Genomic DNA, 21,382 nt, shown 5'->3' on the forward strand with positions numbered 1-21,382 from the left:
GCTGGGCTTTGGTGTGTTTATCTTCTTCCCTTCCAGCTCCCACACAGTCTCACAAGTAAACATTGACAGCTCATAAATTGCAACCAAGAAAGTGACTCTATCAGATGATAGACTCAAGTGAATGTCAGCCTAAGAACCAAGCCCAAGATCATGGCCATAGCAGATGGGCTCTGTTACGGCCCTGACTGTTTTACCTTTTCATTCCAGAGGTAGGTCACTGCTTACTTGGTTTCAGGACCAGGTGGCTTCCCCTCTCTCAGCTGGGATTCGGAAGTTGTTCCTGAATCTATTTTATTTATTAATTTATTTAATGAACTCTATACCCAGTGTGGGGCTCAAACTAAAACACTGGTTCAGAAGTCATACGTTCCACTGACAGAGGCAGCCAAGTGCCCCCAAATCTCTTTTAGCCAGTCTCAGAAAACAAGGGCAATGGTTTTATGAGAATGTAATTTTATCTATTTGTTTATTTGTTTGTTTGTTTGACAGAGACACAGAGAGAGGGAACACAAATGGGGGTGGGGGTGGGAGAGGGAGAAGCAGGCTTCCTGCCAAGCGGAGAGCCCGACGTGGGGCTTGATCCCAGGACTCTAGGATCATGACATGAGCCGAAGGCAGACACTTAATGACTGAGCCACCCAGGCATCCCTGAATATTCTGTTTTTAAAAGACAAACCAAAAACTAGCCCAAACTTTTGCATTATTTTGCTACAGGATGTTCTTTCCCTGGAGAGATATCTGATATTAAACATCATCTGCATTTTGCTTGCCTAGAAATATACATGGTAACTTTTCTGACTGCAGCACCCAACCACAGTATAGCAGAGCCCCACCACTGTGTAGTCTGACTCTAATTAAAGGCATGTTCTCTACAATGGGGCTCCGAGAAACTGAGTAAAGAGGGTTTGTTTCGGATTCCGCTTTATTACACAGATGAATGCAGCCAACCTGCTTTGTGAAGCGCTTTGCAGTGAGTGGCAGGTGTCCCATATATATCTGATTCTGTTAATGTAGAAAGGGCCTACTCTACCTGTAGGCATGCTTCATCTCAGCAATCAGACTGTGCCCAGGCGGGGGACTTTGCCCTCTGTGGGTTCGATAGCTGGGTACTTGTCATCTGCTTCTCCAATTGTAAGATGCTGTTTTTACAGAAAGGCCTAAATCCCCTTGTTATCTATCTCCAGCTCTTCTCTCTCACAACTGTTTCCTCTGAACGACTATCCAGGTAGTCACCACAGCTGTCAGAGTACCTGAGATGGGCAGTTTTCTCCAGCTGCCTGTTTGCTTTTACATCCTGACTCTGGATAGAATCTCCCTGCTTCATAACTAAGGGAAACCTAGAAATTAGAGATGCCCTAAATATGTTCTCAACAACACATTTTAGGCCTCTAAAGAATTCTAACTACTAACTATATTTGACACAGAAATTAAGAGAAGGAACATCTAACTTGCACTGTGGTCCTAACCTCAGAACCTAAGAAAGTAAAGAGAATCATGTAATTTACTGCCCCCCACCAAGAGATGCAGTCTTGTTAATGGGTGCAGGACCTCATTTGAGCAGAATGCTGCCACTGGTAACAGTAGGCCAAGGGCTTGTTCTTCTGAAGTTAAACTTCCCACTTGGTCAATTCTTTTGGCTTTTTCTATAAATGGGATTTGAGGCAGTAGGAGTAGGGAGCTTCTGGGGGGATGATGGGCCTTGTATTAGTGATTTCATCAGTTTAGAAGAACATACAAATCCCAGGAGAGGGTTGGATCTGTAGTAGATGCTCAGTAACTACATGCTGTATTTCTCTTGTCTATACCACCCAGGAACAGTGTACCCACCAGGGTTACCAGAGCTCACTACTTTAATTTCCATGCATATTTCCTGCTTGTGTTTGCTTTACCAAATTCTAAAGCAGATCCCCCCACCTCAGATCCAATTTCCAGACCCACTGTCTCCACTATGCATTTCCCTTTGGCTTCTATGAATGATTTAATCTGGTGTAACTTTTTTGTCAGACAGTGGCCATTTGAATTCTGGATGTTTCCAGTAGACTCAGTAATAGTTATTGAATACCCATTTTTTGACTAGGTGCTGCTCTAGGTGTTTGGGGTATGGCACAAAAAAAGCTGCTGTGAGCCTTCAATCTGTTCTAGGAGGGGTCAAAAGGTCAAAAGTTTCCCAGAAAGGTTTTACCACATTCCTGTGGGAGGGGTTTAACAGTGCTGCCTATGGAGCTAGCATGTTGGATGTGTCTTCACATTCCTCAGACTTCAGACTGAATCCACTCCAAGATATAAAGCTGAAATTTCGTACCTTCAGGACCTGGGTCTCCAGAGTGTTTTCCATCCATTTGCCTCCCCTTAAGATGTAGCTCTCTCCCAGCTCTAGCCAGGGGCCTTCAAGGACATCTCTGAGGCAAGTTTGAGCCCTCCCAGCATGGGAGGCAGGCCCAGAAGACCCCCTCAGAACTGCATGAGACCATCATAGCCCTACATAGGCAGTCGCCTAGGTGACCACTGAGGGAGCTTCAAGATGACAGGACTTCAGCCCAGGTAGGCACACCCAAATGTGTCTGAAGTAAGTATTGACACCACACTGGGCCTGGGGATGGGTGGGACCGGGTAGGTTTCTAGGACGTGTGCCTTTGTGAGTTTATGCCTAGCTGTGAGAACTCTTACGACCTATGACTCTTCTCGGTTCCTCAGCTCCTTACCTAGGCCTCTCTCAATGGTGCCCTGACTCACAAGAGCTCATTGTGTGTGTCTCTTCCTAATTCCACCTTCAGTAAGGTCATGTTGGTAGTTTGAAATCAGTCATGGTGGGATTATTTACTTCTTGGAAATATGGCAAAATGCCACAAATTGGAGGCCCCCCCCCCGACCCCACAGGGATAGCCAGTTAAACATTTATCAGATTGTCATTGGCGTCTCCCCACATGGTTGATTCCTAAGGTCTTCTCACCCTGGGTCTTCCCAGTTCTCATGAAAAAGCCACTAGTCAGGTCAAGGATGCTATTTCCTTCCTGGCACTCTGGAATTTCTCCAGGATGGCAGTGGTGTCCCTGCAGAGGCAGAGCAGCCCTCCCCACAACTCTAGGCCACACTTAGTCACCGTTGGAACCATGGACACTTTCAGAATCTCTAGTTTCTCAACAAGCTTCTGCTGACCATCAGTCCCATAACCACTGGGGCTGGACCTAATCTTAGAGGCCCAGAGAGAAGGCAAATGCCATGCCACCCCCTGCATCCCCACTTGTTCAGTGACCTGAGTTCTCATAGTCATGAATGCAGATGGATACTTAGTGGAAGATAGGTTTATAATCAACAGAAGCAGAGCCTCAGTCCTCAGCAGGGCCATCAGTGTGCCCCATCAGGCTTACTCAAGCTGTCTTCCTACAGGAGTCCTCTAACAGAATGGGAATGGGCACGTGGCTGGGGTACTGGGCATCTCTCCAGGCCTGGAGCCTTAGTGCTGGATGGTGTGAACCACATTTCATTCTGAGCCACATGAATCTGGTTATTAGCCCTCTCTCTTGGAATACCAGGTTCCCACCAGGAGGTTCCCATGATATAAGCCACCTCTGGTTTCTTCCAGCATGGCCACAGGTTGTCCCAGGTAGCATCCTAATGATTTCAGAATACTCCTTCCCAGGGATGGTGTTACCTGGGAGCTGGCAGCTGCTTTTTTTGGGGGGGGGGCAGCTGCTTTTAACTCAGAGGCCACCAGGTACAATTTGAGGGCTGACCTTGTGAGCAGCCTGATCTCCCAGTGAATGTTTCTAGTCATGAGATTTGTTTCCAAGTGTGCAACCGTCACAGAGCAGCAGAGGCTATCTTCATACTCCCATTTGAAGAACCTCAAAAAGGTAAAAATAGAACCACCCTATGACCCAGCAATTGCACTACTAGGTATTTACCCAAAGAATATAAAAGTACAGATTGAAAGGGGTGCATGCTCCCTGATGTTCATAGCAGCACTATCAACAATAGCCAGACTATGGAGAGAGCCCAAATGTCTATCAACAGATGAATGGATAAAGAAGATGTTATATATATATATATATATACACACACACATACACACACACACACACACACACACACACACATATATAACATCTTCTTTATCCATTCATACATGTATATATGTATATATATACACATCTACATATATATATGTATATATACATATATATGTGTATATATATACACGTGTGTGTGTGTGTGTATATATGAAATGGAATATTACTCAGCCATCACAAAGAATGGAATCTTGCCACTTGCAGTGACAAGGATGGAGCTCAAGTGTATCATGCTAGGCGAAATAAGTCAGAGAAAGACAAATACCATATGATTTCATTCATGTGGAATTTAAGAAATAAAATAGATGAACACAGGGGAAGGGGAAAAAGGGAAGCAAACCATAAAAGACTCAACAATAGAGAACAAACTGAGGGTTGATGAGGTGGCTATTAAGGAGGGCACTTGTTATGATGAGCATTGGGTGTTATATGTAAGTGATGAATCACTAAATTCTCCTGAAACCAATATTATACCATATGTTAACTAACTAGAATTTAGATTAAAATTGGGGGGAAAATGAGGAACCTCCTTATCCTGCAACAGTTCCTGAAATGTGGGGAATGGAAAGTAGAACCTTTACTACCTCCCCTTCAGATGCCTAAATATGAGGGGGTCAGATTATTCACCTTCCTCTGCTCTTGTGGAGTTATCCAGAAGACCTGGATAAGGAGAAGTTAGCTTCTGAACCCCTGGGGAAGTTCTCAGCATTCATTCATTTGTTCTACACATATTTACTGCTGAATACCTTCATGCCAGGCACTGTGCTAGATTATAGCATTACCACGATCTATGACCTTATGGGACTTGTCCTGGAGAACACACAGAATAACAGGTGTTTACGTAGAAATAGTACTAGGGGGAGGGGTACCTGGGTGGCTCAGTGGTTTAAGCAACCAACTGTCGATCTCAGCTCAAGTCTTGATCTCGGGGTCGTGAGTTCAACCTCCACGCTGGACATGAAGCCTACTTTGAAAAAAAAGAAAAGGTAATAGTACTGGGAGTCAAGAGAGCACAGGCACAGACTAAGGGACATAGAAGTCTTCCTAGAGCATTAGACATCTAACCTAAGACCTGAAGGACAACTAGCGGTCACCAGGTTAAGGGTGAGGAGAGAGTAGGGCTGGAGAGGGGAGAAGGAAGTGTTCTGGGTAGAGATAAGTGGAAAGCCGTGAAGGTGAGAGAGAGCATGGCCTCCTTGAAGAAGTGAAAGGCATTCTGTGTGAATGGATTGTAAAGTTCCTAAAAGAAAAGTAATAGTATTAGTTAATGATAGATAAGTAACATTGTTACCAGCACTTTAAAAGAATTAACTCTTGTTAATTCAACCATTATAATTCCATTTTGTAGATGAGAAAATGGAGGCCATGAGAGATTAAGTCACTTGCCCAAGGGGACACATATTGGTGGAAGTGAAAATGCAGCTGCCAAAGTGACCAGTCCCTAGTATGGAGTTAGGGCCTTATCCTAAGAACAGTGACCAATCATTGGAGGTTATAATTGGGGAGAATAACATTTTCCTGTTTGGGGAAGATCAATCTGGTCGCTGTGTGGAGAGTAGGTTAGAGGTGGGAAGACAGAGGATCCAGGAGGCCACTTAAGCAATTCCAGTAATCCAAGCAAGAAGTTAGATGTCCTGAGTTAAGTAAGGCATTGGCAGTGGGGATGGGGAGAAGTGAAGAATTTCACAGATATTTAGCAGGTGTGTTGAGCAAGACTTCTGACTGATTGGATGTGGGGATGAGGGAGAGGCTGGAGTTAAGGTGATGACTGGGTTTCTGCCTTGGACCATGATCTCTGTGAGATTATTCACTGAAGTAACTCAGGAAGATGGAAATGTTTGGGCAAACATATTGGTCAAGCATGAATTTCTGTGTGGGGATTGTTGAGTTTGATAACGCCCAAAAGACAGTTGCATGGTGTGAATCTCTATGCGTGCTAATTAGTATGCTCCCCTCCACAGTCCACACACATTTTAGGTTTTCCAGATAGTCTTCTGGACATCATCTTCCATAGCAATGGCTAGAAATAATTAAAGTAGTCCTAGATAGCTGCTTTTAGGAATTCAACTGTTACCATGTGGATTTGAGAATTTACCATGATGCCCGAAGGCAATCAGTGTGCCACATGATATCAGACCTACATCCATTACAACGTGCACTAAATTGGCTGTCAGGATAAATATTCGCAAACTGGGAGAGCATAAGTGCTGGAGCAGAAGAGCTGTTGATTCAAGATCTTTCATGCACAGGTGGAAAAATCCATGTGTGAAGTATACTCAAGTAAGCATTGTGGTTGACACTTGTGACTAAAAGAAGTGCCCTATCAAGCGATTGTATGAAATTGCTACCCACATCAAGCAGGACATGAGACAGCTACTGCTTGGGGATGGGGGACTTGTCTCACAAGGGCTTTGAGGCTTTTCCACATAGAGGTGGGAGCTCAGAGGTGGCACCTGGGCTGGTGATACAAATGTGTACAGATAGCCCCAGAGACTATAAGGGAGAATAAAATCCACCAGGGAGAGGAGGCTGAAGGAAAAATGCCCCAAACAGAACACCAAAGACCAGTGATACAGAAGGGGAGCCACCTGCAAAGACCAAGTAAGGGTAGTAGGCAAACAGTAGGAGAAATAAGTGGTGGTATATCTCAGAGGGCAAATGTGACAGTTAATTTTATGTGTCAACTTGATTGGGTCACGAGATGCCAGACATTTGGTCAGACACTATTCTGGGTGTCTGTGAGGTTGTTTCCAGATGAAGTTGACATTTGAATCAGTGGACTGAGAAAAGCAGATTGCCCTCCCCTATGTGGGAGTCCCCATCAAGTTAGTTAGAGGCCTGAATAGAATAAAAGGCTGACCCTCTGTTAAGTAAGTGGGAGGTTCCTCCTGCTGGACTTCCTTGAGCTGGACGTGTTTGTTTGTTTGTTTGTTTTTCCCCATCTTTGGACTCAGACTGAAACATGTGCCCTTCCTGGGTCGCAACCTGTGGGCCTTCAACTGGAATTACACCATCGGTTCTCCCGAGTCTCCAGCTTGCCAACTGCAGATCCTGGAATTTGTTAGCCTCCATAATCACATGAGCTATTTCCTTATACTAAGTCTTCTTTCTTTCTTTTCTATCTATCTACATACCTACCTACCTACCTACCTATATCATATTGGCTCTATCACTCTGGAGAACACTGACTCATACAGCAAGGGAACATTTCAGGAATTAGGGAGTGGTTAGCAGAGCTGAAGCTTGCTATTTGGTCAAGTATGGGATTAGCATCCGGAATTTCATTGGAAGAGCTGTTTTAGTGACATGGTAGGAGCAAAACAACCATTTGCTCTGCATTAGGAAGGGTGTGAGAAATAAGGACTTGTTATATTTCAGAAGGGGAGAAGAAAAAAATAGAATATAGTTGGAGAGGAAATTCTGAAAATATGGTAGAGAGAGGTTGAGGGCTTTTCCTACTGATAGTTTGATTCTATGAAGTTGGAAAGGATCTTTTCTGATCCGTGTGAAGGAAGGCAGAACATTGGGATTGGACAGTGGAAGAAGATGGAGAAGGTTTGAAATAGCTGCTGCAGAGAATAGGAGAGAGACTTCACCAGGGAGACAGAATGATTGCTGGGCTGCAAGGGGGCATGGTGACAAGGGGGGCCGTGGAATGTCTTGTAACACCAGTAGGTACTTCTGTGTGGTTCTCCTGGCATGGCTCAGCTCCGTCTGTCTGGAGAAAATGGAGCTGCGTGGATCCAGGGTTGGGATTTTGATAAGAGGGTGCTATGGGGATGAAGAGGGGATGATGTAATAACCTTGGATTCAAGGCTGGTTGGAGTGGAAAATGAAGACATCGTGGAGGTGGTAAGTAGGAAGCAGATGAGTTCAGAGCCTGGAGTAGATAATCTGTAGAGTCAATGAATTGGATCTGAAGGAGAGAGCTAGAAGAGAACTGATGTGTAGATTTAGTATGTAAGGGCGGGAACAGTTCTATAACCAAACATGGATGTCCTCATCCCAAAATAAAATGATGGGCTTTGCCCTATGAGTACTCTCCTTTATGGAAATAATCTTCAATGGTTTTCTTAAATATATATTATGTATTTTTATTTATATAATAAATTAATATTACTATTATATTTCTATAATAAATTAATAATTTAATTTGACAAATTTATAATTTGTTACATAGAAATTTATATAAGAGGGGTGCCTGGGTCTTAGTCATTAAGTGTCTGCCTTCAGCTCAGGACGTGATCCCGGGGTCCTGGGATTGAGCCTGGCATTGGACTCTGTGGGAAGCCTGCTTCTCCCTCTCCTTCTCCCCCTGCTTGTGTTCCCTCTCTCATTGTGTCTCTCTCTGTGAAACAAATAAAATCTTTAAAAAATTTGTATAAGAACAAATAATCCTAGAATTTGAATGGGACCACAAAAGACCCCAAATAGCCAAAGCAGTCTTGAAGAACAAAACTGGAGGTATCACAACCCCAGATTTCAAGTTATACCACAAAGCTGTAGTAATCAAAGCAGTATGGTACTGGCACAAAAACAGATGCATAGGTCAAGGAACAGAATAGAGAACCCAAAAATAAACCCCCAATTATATGGTCAATTAATTTTTGACAAAGGAGGCAGGAATATGCAATGGGAAAAGGACAGTCTCTTCAACAAATGGTTCTGGGAAAACTGGACAGCTACAAGCAAAAGAATGAAACTGGACCACTTTCTTACACCATACACAAAAATAAACTCAAAATGGATTAAGGATTAATGAGCTCAAAATGGGTTATGGAGCAACAAAATCAAAATGGATCAAATGTGAGACCTGAAACCATAAAAATTCTAGAAAAGAGCACAAGCAGTAATTTCTATGACATTGGCCATGGCAACATTTTTTAGGTATGTCTCCTGAGGCAAGGGAAACAAAAGCAAAAATAAACTATTGGAACTACATCAAAATTAAGAACTTGTGCACAACAAAGGAAACAGTCAACAAAACTAAAAGACAACATACTGAATGGGAGAAGTTATTTGCAAATGACATGTCCAATAAAAGGTTAGTACCCAAAATATATTTTTTTAAAAATCTGATACAACTTAATACCAAAAAAAACAAGTAATGCAATTAGAACAAAGGCAGAAAACATGAACAGACATTTCTCCAAAGAAGAGATACAGATGGCCAACAGACACATGAAAAGATGCCCAGTGTCACTCACCATCAGGGAAATGCAGATCAAAACCACAGTGAGATATCATCACACACCTGTCTGTATGGCTAAAATCAACAACAAAAGGAAAAACTAGTGTTGGTAAGGATGTGGGGAAAAGGGAATCCTTGTGCACTATTGGTGGGAATGCAAACTGGTGCAGCCATGGTAGAAAATAGTATGGAGGTTCCTCAAAAAGTTAAAAATAGGATTATCATGTGATCCAATAATTTCACTACTGGGTATTTACCCAGAGAATATGAAAATACTAATTCAAAAAGATATATGCACCCCTATGTTTTATTGCAGCATTATTTACTATAGCCAAATTATGGAAGTAGCCCAAGTATCCACTGACAGATGATTGGATAAAGATGTGAGCTAAATATGCAATAGGATATTTCTCAGCCATAAAAAAGAGTGAAATCTTGCGATTTACAACAACATGGATGGATCTAGAGGGTTATGTTAAGTGAAATAAGTCAGTCAGAGAAAGACAATTAAAGACAATTCTAAGTTTGTTGAGTTTTTATCATGAGAGGGTGTCTGGTTTTATCAAATGCTTCTTTTCCATCTGTTGAGAGAAGCAGATAGCTTTTCCCCCCTATTATATTAATATGGTGTTTTACATTGATTGCTATGATGTTTAACCAATCTTGCATTCCTGGAATAAATTTCATTAGGCATGTATGTAACTCTTTATATGTTGCTGGATTTGATTTGCTACTTTTTAAAAAAGATTTTATTTATTCATTTGACACAGAGAGACACAGCAAGAGAGGGAGCACAAGCAGGAGAAGTGGGAGAGGGAGAAGCAGGCTTCCTGCTGAGGAGGGAGCCCCATGCGGGGCTCCATCCCAAGACCCTGGGATCATGACCTGAGCAGAAGGCAGACACTTAACGACTGAGCCACCCAGGCGCTGCTCTTCCTCCTGACCCTTACCCTTCCTTCCCTTCCCTTCCCTCTTTCTTTCTTCCTTCTACATTCATAAGAGATATTGGTGTATAGTTTTCTTGTCTTGCAGTATCTTTGTCTGTTTTTGGCATCTGAATAATCCTAGCCTCATAGAGAGGATTCCCTCCTCTCCATTTTGGAAGGGTTTGTAAAGAATTGTAACTAATTCTTTCAGCGGTTGGTATAATTCACAAATGCAGCATTTTGGAACTGGGCTTTTTTGCGGAATAGATTTTGATAATTGAGTCTACCTTCTACCTTGTTATAGGTATATTCAGATGGTCTATTTCTTCTTGAGTCAGCTTTAGTCATTGGTGTCTTTCTATGAATTTGTTTTGTCTAAGTAAGTTAACTTTTTGGCGTATACTTGTTCATCATGATCTCATATAATTCTCCTTGTTTCATGGTGGTCAGTCATAATATCCCCTCTTTCATTGCTGATCCCAGTAATGTGGGGCATTTCTCTCACTCTTTTACTGAGTCAAGTGGGAGATTTGTCAGTTTAGTTGATCTTTCAAAGGATCATATTTGATTTAGTCAGTTTTATATATTGTTATTTTATTCTCTTTTCTCTATTTCATTTACTTCCACTCTAACCTTTGCTTTTTTTCCCTTTCCTTTTGGTTGCTTTTTGTTTAGTTTGCTCCCCTTTCTTGACTTAATATGGAAGTTTAGGTAATCATTTTGAGAAGTTGCTTTTCCATAAAGGCATTTACAGCTATATATTTGCCTCTGAGCACTGCTTTAGGAACACCGTCTAGGTTTTGGTATGCTCTGTCTTCTACTAATTTCAAAGTATTTTCTCATTTCCACTTTGATATCTCTTTGCCCCTTTGCTTATGTAGAAATGTATTGTTAAATTTTGCATATTTGTGAGTTTCCCAAATATTCTCATACTTAAAGATAGGACAGATTTGGTTTGTGTCACCCTTCCAAGGATAGAATCCTAGGTTCTCAGATTTTCAGGAAGGGGATGTTTCTCCTGCTGCTCACATGAAGAAGCTCTGGGCATTATCTCCTCTCTGTGAAGTTCACAAGCCTGAGAAACAGAGCCAAGATTTTTTAGATTTGAAAAATGCCCTAAGGGTCACAACAACTCTTCTGTCTGGCTTAGGGCCCATTTATAAATTTTGGCCTAAATGATTATTCTCTTGGTTGTTCTACTGCACTTTTTGGATGATTTGTGTTTTTTTTCTGTCATTTTTAGTTGTTTTAGGAGAAGAGGCAGCCTTAAACCTTAGTCTACTATGTTAGTGGAAATGGAATCCTCAGTGAGTATTTTTCATTTCTACTATTTATTAGGCACCAGCGTAGGTGCTAGAGTGTAAGTCACCTAAACCAATGGTGATCTGGGTCTTTCGTGAGCCAGCCCTGGTCAGTGAACTGTTACTCAGACCACAGAAAGATACATACAGAAATTGGGAGTGTGAGCAAGGAAGCTCTTCCTTCTCCTGAGACTGGTCATTGCCAAGACAAAAATGAGCATGAATATCACGTCATTGGATCTGCTAAAACACTGTGATCATTAGCTGTTCATGGACCAGAGACAAAGTAGGACAGTGTCTAAAATGGAGAGGTTTTTTAGAATTTTGTGGAAGCCACTAAAATCTGGTAAAACTATGGACGCTCTCCTCAGAAATATGTGCACATATAAAGAGATGTAAAATGTCAGTGTGTATATGTGGATCATCCAAAGTGATACAGATCTGGGTTTTTAGTCCCAGGAAGAAACAAAAGCTAAGAGAAGACGTGTTGAACAATCACTTCATGACCCAACAATGCTACTCCACTTACCTGTGAGTAGAAACTGGAGTGCACAAAAGCTGGACCCATAACAACCATCAAGGGAATAAGTTGAAAGATGCCATTTATGAGTCACTCCTTCATCCAAGAGGACTTGAGTGCCTACAGTGTAACCGATCGAGTTCTAGTCTCAGATCACTGCTCCAAATGTAGAAATGTGTCCTTCTTTTCCACTCCTGCCCTCAATGTCTACTCCCAGAACTAGTACTTCTCTTCCCAAGTAAAGGAATTCCACACCTAAACAATCTTTTTTTTTAAAATTTTTTAAATTTATTTATTTGTTAGAGAGAGCGAGCGAGCACAGGCAGACAGAGTGGCAGGCAGAGGCAGAGGGAGAAGCAGGCTCCCCGCCGAACAAGGAGCCCGATGCGGGACTCGATCCCAGGACGCTGGGATCATGACCTGAGCCGAAGGCAGCCGCTCAACCAACTGAGCCACCCAGGCGTCCCACACACTTAAACAATCTTGATGGGGGCAGAGACTACCTCCATCCATAGAGAGGAGAACCCACTTCGCCAGTCCTGCAGTTGTATGTGACATGAAGCGTCAATAGTCACGTGACCACTGGCCAGACTTTGACTCAGGACACGTGACAGACACATGGGGACAGCATCCACGCACTAGGCACAGGTGGTTTGAGTGTTGTCACAGTTGTGTCATGCAGCTGTCAGGGGCAGCAGTGATAGCAGTCCCAGCTGCAGGGTCCAGTGTCCTCTCTCAGGGGAGTCAGTGGTGTGGACAGTGGCATCAATACCCAGTAACAGGCACTGGCTGTATGTGGGCCAGCCTTTAGGGTCCAGTGTGGATTCTGTTCCTGGCTGTGTAGCCTCAAGCCTGTATTGTGGCTTTTCTGGAAATAAAACAAGATCCTGTATACCCTCTCTCTTCCCTAAGTCTCTCTGTAACTGTACATATGTATCATAAGGAGTCAGAAACCCATGCAGGGAAGAGTTTCCAAGAGCAAGAATTCAAGCATTTTTTTCCAGCTTTATAGAGAGAGATATGATTGACATACACCATTGTATAAGTAAGTTTAAGGGTAAAAACCTGTTGATTGATATATTTCTATACCACAAAATGGTAACAACAATTACAATCATAGCATTAGCTCATACCTGTATCATGTCACATAGTTACCATTCCCTTTTACAAGGTGCGAACATTTAAGACCTACATTCTTAGTAACTCCAAGATTTTATGTTGAGCTGATAAGCACTTCCTCAATCTGCCTGGCTTTGCCCCATGGGAGAGAAAATATGTTTCTCCCAGCATGTCTTGCATTTTTCTTCCTTCAAAAAGAACATTTAAAGATTTTATTTATTTATTTATTTGAGAGAGAGAGCGCGTGTGCCCGTGTGAGGGAGGGGCAGAGGGAGAGGAAGAGAATTTCAACCAGACTCCATGCTGAGTGGGAAACCTGACCTGACTCAGGGCTCAATCTCATGACTCTCAGATCATGACTTGAGCCAAAACCAAGAGTTGGATACCCAACCGGCTGAGCCACCCAGGTGCCCCCCAAAAAGCATTTAAATGTGTCTATAAGAATTCTTCCCACAATGAGGGCTCTCACCAATGACTTCAGTGCTCCCCTATCTGGAGGAGCCCCAGGATTGCTTGTGGCTTTGTTACAAAATACTCAGGCCTCTCCCCAGACCCACCATCTTAGAATGCTTGACAAGGGCCCAGGAATCACTTACATAATAAACCCTACAGGAGAGGCTGATGCATGGCCATTTGGGGATCCTGCTTCATGTGCTCGCTACTCCATGTGAGATCTGAAGACCAGCAGCAGCAGCACCAACCTTGTTATCAACCCAGGATCTCATGCTTTACTCCAGCCTGTCTAGATCTTCATAGTCCAGGAAATTCCTGTGCTCACTGAAGGCTGGGCCTCCCTGGTCTACGTGCCTTCTAGACGCACAACCAGCCTGTGCGGTGCGCTCTGGGTATGCGCTCTGATCAGCCTACTTAGCCCTGAGGAGTCCAGGGTTTAGTCCTGTTGCTTTCTCTTTTCTCTATGGCCCTCGCCCCCCTGGTGACCTCATCTCTGCTGAAGACTCTAAATATCATTTATATGCTGTCACCTCCCAAATCTCCCCTGTACCCTGTATCCGACCGCCAACGTGGCTTGGATTTCTAATAGACACAGTCAGTTTTACCATTTCTAAAGTGGATGACCGTGATGCTGCTTCCCCAAATGTGCTTCCTTCAGAGCCTTCCCTGTTTCCAAGGAAGCCACTCCACATTTCTACTTGCAGTGTGAACTACTGAATGCCCTCCTTGATTCCTTTCTCACCACCCAGAATGACTCCACTAGGAAATGCTGCAAAATCCATCTGTAAATATCTCCAGCAGCCAATCACTTCTTAGTAACTTCCCTCTTCACAACCAAGACGCACAGCCCACACCACTCTCCTGGGACACTGTACTGGTTTCCTACAGTTTCCCTGCTGGTCGCTTACCTTGCCCCTCTCAATTCTGAGCAGCAGCAAACAGGTGCTGCTAAAGAAACATCAGTCATGTTGATCTGTTCATTCTTGTAACTCCACATTTCACTCAGAGAAAACTCAAAGCCTTCTAATGTCCTCAGACCTCCATGATGAGACTGACCTCTGACCTCATCTCACCTGCTCTCTGCTGCAGCCTCAGTGGCCTCTTCACCCTTCCTTGAACACAGGACATGCTCCTGCCCTAGTGTGTGTGCCCCGGAGTCTCCCTGCATGGAAAGAACTCCCCCTAGACCTCCTTTTACACAATTCTTTCATGTCCTTCAAATCTCTCCGAGGTCACCTTCTCAGTGAGACTCCCCTGATCCCTGGAGTAAAGGAGCCATCATCCCTGTCCCAGCACAGGTACTCTCTGGGTCACCTTCCTCACAGCTCCTGCCAACTTCCTAATTAAACCCTCCCCTTATGGACTGTGTTTACACAAGACACAGTTCACCTCTGAATGACCCTGGTTTGGAATAGGCACCACCACTTCCATGTGGACTTTTATACAGTAAATACCATCCATGCATTTATCTTCCCTTATTATTTTTTACTATTTTCTCTAGCTTAATTATTAGAAGAATACAGTATATAATATATGTAGCATATAAAATATGTGTTAAGCAATTGTGTATTTTATTACTAAGCCTTCCAGTCAAGAGTAGGCTCTTCGTACTTAAGTTTTTGGGAAGTCAAAAATTATACCTAACATTAATTATAATTATATTATTAATTATACCTGACAGTACAAGCAGGCCACTACCCCAATCCCCACACTGAGAGACAAGTGGGAGTCTGCCCCTTACCACTAGAATATAGTCTACCCAAGACTAGCACATTTTGCCTCTTCTTAGTCTCACTGAGCTGTCCTAGATGTAAACATAGTGTGTCCTGTATGAGGCACATGACAATTATCAGTGGAATGAATGAGCAGATAGAGGACTCCCTCTTCTAGATGAGTCTCAGGCACAGCTCTTCCAAGACAACTCCCGCCCCATGTGCACCCACCTCACCATCCGGGCTGCCCTCCCCTCCTGCTCTCTACTCAGCCCCTCCCCCACACACCATCTCTCCTGCACAGCACAGCACACAGAGTTCTCTTTTCAGAAACACTGTACTTAGGCTTTTTAGATCCTTTTCTCCAACCACACAGAAATCTATGTTTGACTCTGCTTTATAAATCCGTGAACTCGGAACTGAGCCAGCATTAGGATCACTAAACTAAGGGCGGGGAGAGAGGCCAGAGAAGCAGGGAAGGCAGAAACTAACTAAAGTTTAATAAGGATGAAAACCTCTCAGATTCTTCTTTTCTCTAGCTCCAGACTCTAAATAGTAATCCAGAAAACAGCTCTAGAGGAAGGAGAAAAGATAGATGAATCTGAAAGTTCATTCCTCCATACCACAGAGACTCCTGTGTGCAGGGGCTGACCTAGGCCTATGGGAACGACAGCCCAAAGGACACCTGCTGCTGTAACTGACAGGGTCACCCAAGGGAGAATGGGACAAGTATACAAGAGCAAGAACAGGCCTGATACTACAGAAACCATGAAACAAACACCCCCAAATGGGAGCTATGTTGTGACCCAGGCCTGAGGCAAGGCTGACCCAGTGACAGCAAGCTCTGGCTGCAGAAGTTCCTGGTGACAGGTGACGTCCAAGTCCCTGTGATCACAGGTCCTGGTAGGACAAGCTTCCACAGAAGGGGCAGGACGGAGAGCAGAGAGATGACTCAGCTGAAGAGTGAGAATGTCACGCCCATGATGCATTGAGCACAGACTGGGCACAGGCCCCGTCTCTGCTTGACTCCTCACAGCCTACTCCCACCCCCACCTGCCACAGACTCAGCACAAAAAACACACGGATTCTGGAAGGTTCTCAGTGCTTCCATTTATTTGCTGTCTCAACTTTACAAATTTCTTTTATTACCTCATCAGCCACACATGCCAAGTGTTAAAAAACATAAACTCATATCTGGATTCTCATTTTCAGTAGGGAAGCCATTTGTACTAGCCCAACATGAAATAAAGACAGGGATGGAGATGGTCCAGCCCAGCCTCTGCTGGAACAGGAAAGCACATCAGAGAAGAGAACGCAGGTCAGTATGGGAAGGGGGCATGGTGGGCAGGGTTGACCAGCCTCCCCACCTCCTCACGTTATACTCATATGAACACAGGCACATTCTGACACCTTTTGCTTAAAAGGGTTATTGGTGTCACCAAGTGGGAGTGTGAATAAATCTTGCAACGCTCAGTCCCCACAAGGAAGCTGGTCTCATACTGTGAAAAATGATCATGTACAAATTTAGGTAAATCACATAAGAGCTGACATTCTCAACAGCCCCCTGCATGCTCAAAGTGTCCCTAGTGGCCCAACCCTTCCCCACATTGGGCCCTCCAAGGTCTTACCTCCAGTTATCATGAGAGACACATCAGAGCCCTGGCCTCTGTCATTATCTAGGGGAGAACAAAGAGGACATGGTCAGAGTCCATAGGAGATGAGACTAAAGGAGGAGCTATGGGGTAGGTGAGCTCCCCATGGGGTCTTGTCTACACTACCCTGGGGTCTCAGGAATCACCCCCTTCATACTTATGTCCAGTGTGAGAGTGGTTTCCTCTTCTTTCATCTGTGGGAAGAAAACATCTTGTCAAAAGCCTGGAGAAGGCTGGGCCATGAGATCCTAGTCCAAGCTCCCTAGTCCTGATCCAAAAAGAAGTTTGCAGAATTGTGACTGAAACCAGAACAGGATGAGGAAACATGACAAAAGAAGTGTGGGGTCACTGGACCAAAAGACTTGCTGAAGGTCTGTGCTCAGCAGGGACCTTCCTCCCTGCCCTATGACTGCTGGGGATCAGGTCCCCATCACCACAATTACCAAGATGAAAAATGTGTCCTTCCTTTAAATAAACGTCTTGCTACAGAGTGAATGTTAGTAATCAGCTCCAGACCGGGCAAGTACATATGTGTGGGTGGTACTTCCCAGTAACAAGGCAGGACAATCTGCTACCTAGGAAACCCCCCAGTGGGAAAGAAAACTCAGATCCCCCCACTCCATTCCCTACTTGAGCGCTTCTTCCTCCAGATCATAGTTCCAATCACCACAGTGACCACAAGGAGTGCCAGACCAGCAATGATCCACATGATGGGGATGGTGGTGGGAGAAGGAGGGTCTGGAAAGGGAAAGGAAGGTGAGGGGCCAAGACCTGTAGTTGGAGTCCTCACTTTGCCAAAATTCTCTAGAAGGTCTCTGCTTTCCCTAAGAAGAGGCTCTACCCCAAACCCTCCTTACCCCATCTCAGGGTGATGGGCTCACGCAGCCCCTCATGCTACACATGGCACATGTATCTCTGCTCCTCTCCAGAAGGCACCACTACGGCCACCCACTTCTGGAAGGTCCCATCTCCTGCAGGCCTGGTCTCCACAAGCTCTGTGTCCTGGGTCAGGTCCTCCCCATCACGCTGCCAGGTCAGGGTGATCTCCGCAGGGTAGAAGCCCAAGGCCCAGCACCTCATGGTGACCTCTTTGTCAGAGATGAGGTGGTGGGTCATGTGTGTGTTGGGTGGTTCCGAGGAAGAAGAATCAGAAAATCCACCCTTGGGTTTACCTTTATGGGCCACTGAAATGGCATTCATGTGACCATCCTGAAGTGGACCAGGCAATTGGTTTGGATGGAAGAAGTACAAAGTCCAGTCACCTTTGACTGGCCTTTGGGCCAGTCTTTGGGATCTTCTAATCCTGGAAAGTTCTAGAACAGGGAGATGGCCCAGGGTAGGACACCATAGGTCTAAGTGAGAGAGCACACTGTTGGTCCTGACAATGGGTGGCTGGTGATTCAATCAGAAAACCCAGAGTCGGATGTCCAAAGATGTTCTCAGATGGAGAATATGTCCATCTGGAGATATTCTCAGATGGAGGTTGTCATGGTTCCCAAGGTGGCTGCCAGAGTCAAAGGGAACCACTGATGTGTTATTTCAGGAATGGTCTCCACCTGCCTCCCTGGAGAGACTGGATTCCTCAATTGTCCTTTAGAGAAAAGCGGCCCTCTGGGTGAGTCAACTCAGTAGGAATATGTAAACCCAGGCAGATCTCCCTATCCTAACCCATTGGGTGGTTGGCATTCTGACCCTGAGTCCGTTTTCCCTTTCTGTTGGGAAGCCAGTCCCTGTGGTGGGAGATAAGGGAGGCCCTGCGGCCCCTGGTACCTGCATGCAGCAGCGACTCTTTCCCCTTCTCCAGGTACTTGCAGAGCGATTCCACGCACGTGCCTTCCAAGTAGCTTCTGTAGTGCTCTGCAGCACCTGCCGCCTGCCACTTGCGCCGGGTCATTTGCGCCGCCGTGTCCGCAGCGGTCCAGGAGCGCAGGTCCTGGTTCAGGGCGATGTAATCCACGCCGTTTTAGGCCAACTGCTCATACCCGCGGAGGAGGAGCCCGTCTGGCCCCAGGTCGCAGCCAAACATGCCCTGGAGGGGGGATCCCCAGGTCGCCGCCAAACATCCCCTGCCCCGCCCTAGCGGTCAGCTCTCAGATTGTCTCCATCCCTGGTGGTGGACGAGCGACTAAGGACAAACATAAAGTAAAACCGCTTGAAAGTTCGGGCGGGCTCTTCTAAGGTCGGGGAACTGGGATTCCGGCAGACTTGGGGTGGCGCTCGTACCCGGACACTCCGGGAGACCCCAGCCCGTCGGTGGGGATGAGGATCGTGACCCGGACCCAGGCCCTGCTGCTCACCGGCCTCGCTCTGGTTGTAGTAGCCCAGGGCGGTCTGCAGGTTCACTCGGAAAGTCTGTGAGTGGTCCTTGGCGTTCCGGGTCTCCCGGTCCCAATATTTCGGCCCCTCCTGCTCCATCCACGGCGTCCGCGGCTCCATCCTCCCACTGGCAGAGTCGAACCTCACGAACTGCGTGTCGTCCACTTAGCTGACTTCCCAGTACCGGGGCTCCCCGCGGCCGGGCCGGACACCGCGACGGAGAAATACCTCAGGGAGTGGAAGCCTGCGGACGCGGAGGGGCTGAGACCCCACCCGACCCTCCTCCCGGCGCCGTTTCCGGGGACCAGGTGGAGACTGCGGGGAGGGCAGGGGAGGGGCACCGAGTGGGGGAGAGCAGCGCGCAGGCGGGGAGGGACAGGGGAGCACAGGCCCGGGCGGGGCCGGGGGCGGCTGGGGGTCTGGGGCGTGGGCGGCAGAGAGGCGCCTTCCCCGGGGGGGGGGCGGGTCCCTCCTCTCTCCCCGGGGTCCCCTCGCTCCCGCCCCGGAGAGGCCCTTTCCTCCCGTCCCGCAGTCACCCGCCCAGGTCTCTCTCACGGCCAGAGCCCCCGACAGCAGCAGGAGGAGGGTTCGGGGCCCCCTGGCCCAGACCTTCAGGGTCTGAGGTAGGTGCGCCCCTGTGGGTCTGGTGAGGACTTTAGAACCCGGAACCGCGGTGCTGCTCATTGGCATCGCCGGATCCCCGGCACCCAATGGAACTGTGAACGGCAGTCGCCAGGAGGACCTGACACGTGGTGAGAGGGAAAAGTGAAACCCAGGGAGAGGGGAACTCTCCAACACTAGGCTTCCACGCCCCAGACACCAATCTTGAGAGGCAGGCCCTCCGGGGGACCTGCGACTTCGCCCGCCCCCTCGCTAAGTGCACAGAGCGCTCTTTATCACCCAGTCTCCCTGAGTCGTGGCCCAGGAGCTGAGTCAGTGATTCTCAAACATTTTGGTCACAGGATATCTATATGGTCTTACAAATTACTGAGGATCCCAAGGATAATTTTGCATCTATGGGTTATATCTATCAATGTTTACCATAGTAGGGATAAAACAGTGTTAAACACTTATTAATTCATTTAGAATCATATTAATGACTCATGACATGAACAAAAATATTGCTTTTATGAAAAACAACTATTTTCCCAAGTAAACAGGGCGGTGAGAAGAATGGATTTTTGTTATATTTTCCAGTTTTGCAAGTCTCTTTCTTGTTCTTGACTGTCTCATTAGAAGACCCCTGTACATTCAAATTTGCTTCTGCACTAATTGTGCTGTTTTTGTTGAAGTATATGAAAATATTTACAGCCTTGCACAAATATGGGAGAATAGTATGTTTCATAACCTTCTCAGATAATTATACATAGTCATGCTTGATACTATAACTACACAAGTTATACTTCCTGTAAGGTTATTTTGCAAAGTAGCACCTGAAACAATATCTCATTGACTATGTCCTTCTCTGTTAGATTAAAATCCATAGGCCCAACTTGTACCCGAATGGGTCTTGTACTAATGCTTGATTTGTTTTAAAGTAATATGTTGTTTCACTAGGTATTATAGGTGTTCCCATGTTTATTAAGCTGGAATCAAATTATCAAGATGTCACATTTGTTTTAATATTACCACAGATGCCGACACAAAAGTTTGTCATTAGTAAGAAGCTATCAAGCTTATTGGTGGATCAAAAGTTTTCCAAAATTCTGATTTTCTCTCTAGAGTTTACATTTGGTCAAGGCAACAAGAACTGTCAGCTGTCATGTGTGAGTTGATTGTGTGTGTGTGTGTGTGTGTGTGTGTGTGTGTGAGTTAATTTTAATGAAGGGGTAGGTTGATGTTCATTTTCAAGAAACTGGTGGCCAAATATCCTAGTCTAAATAATCCAAGGTCTGGAAAGCGTGGAGAGCAGTACCGTCCAAGACAACATTCTGTGCAGAAGGAATTGTTCTGTATCTGCACTGTCCAGCATGGTAGCCACAAGCTTCATGGGGCTCTAGAGATACAGGTGACCCTTGAAATGTGTCTGGTGTGCTGAGCAGCTGCATTTTTAATTGTTTCAAATGGAGAGGAATTGAAGTAGCCATATGTGGCTCGTAGCTACCATGCAGACAGTATACAT

At 45.4% G+C, this 21,382-nt stretch overlaps 1 pseudogene across 1 annotated transcript; it reads right to left on the minus strand.

Moving 5' to 3' along the window:
• Positions 1-16,086: 16,086 nt before the first annotated feature.
• LOC308344342 (popy Class I histocompatibility antigen, A-1 alpha chain-like) lies at positions 16,087-19,950 on the minus strand (annotated as a pseudogene). Its single transcript has 7 exons — positions 19,797-19,950; positions 19,168-19,504; positions 18,715-18,973; positions 17,802-18,257; positions 17,575-17,682; positions 16,921-16,968; positions 16,087-16,205 (listed from the first exon to the last, which is right to left on the minus strand). The product of its transcript is annotated as a popy Class I histocompatibility antigen, A-1 alpha chain-like (transcript).
• Positions 19,951-21,382: the final 1,432 nt, after the last annotated feature.

This window comes from Martes martes (genome assembly GCF_963455335.1).
Source record: "Martes martes genome assembly, chromosome: 6".
NCBI classification, from domain to species: Eukaryota; Metazoa; Chordata; class Mammalia; order Carnivora; family Mustelidae; genus Martes; species Martes martes.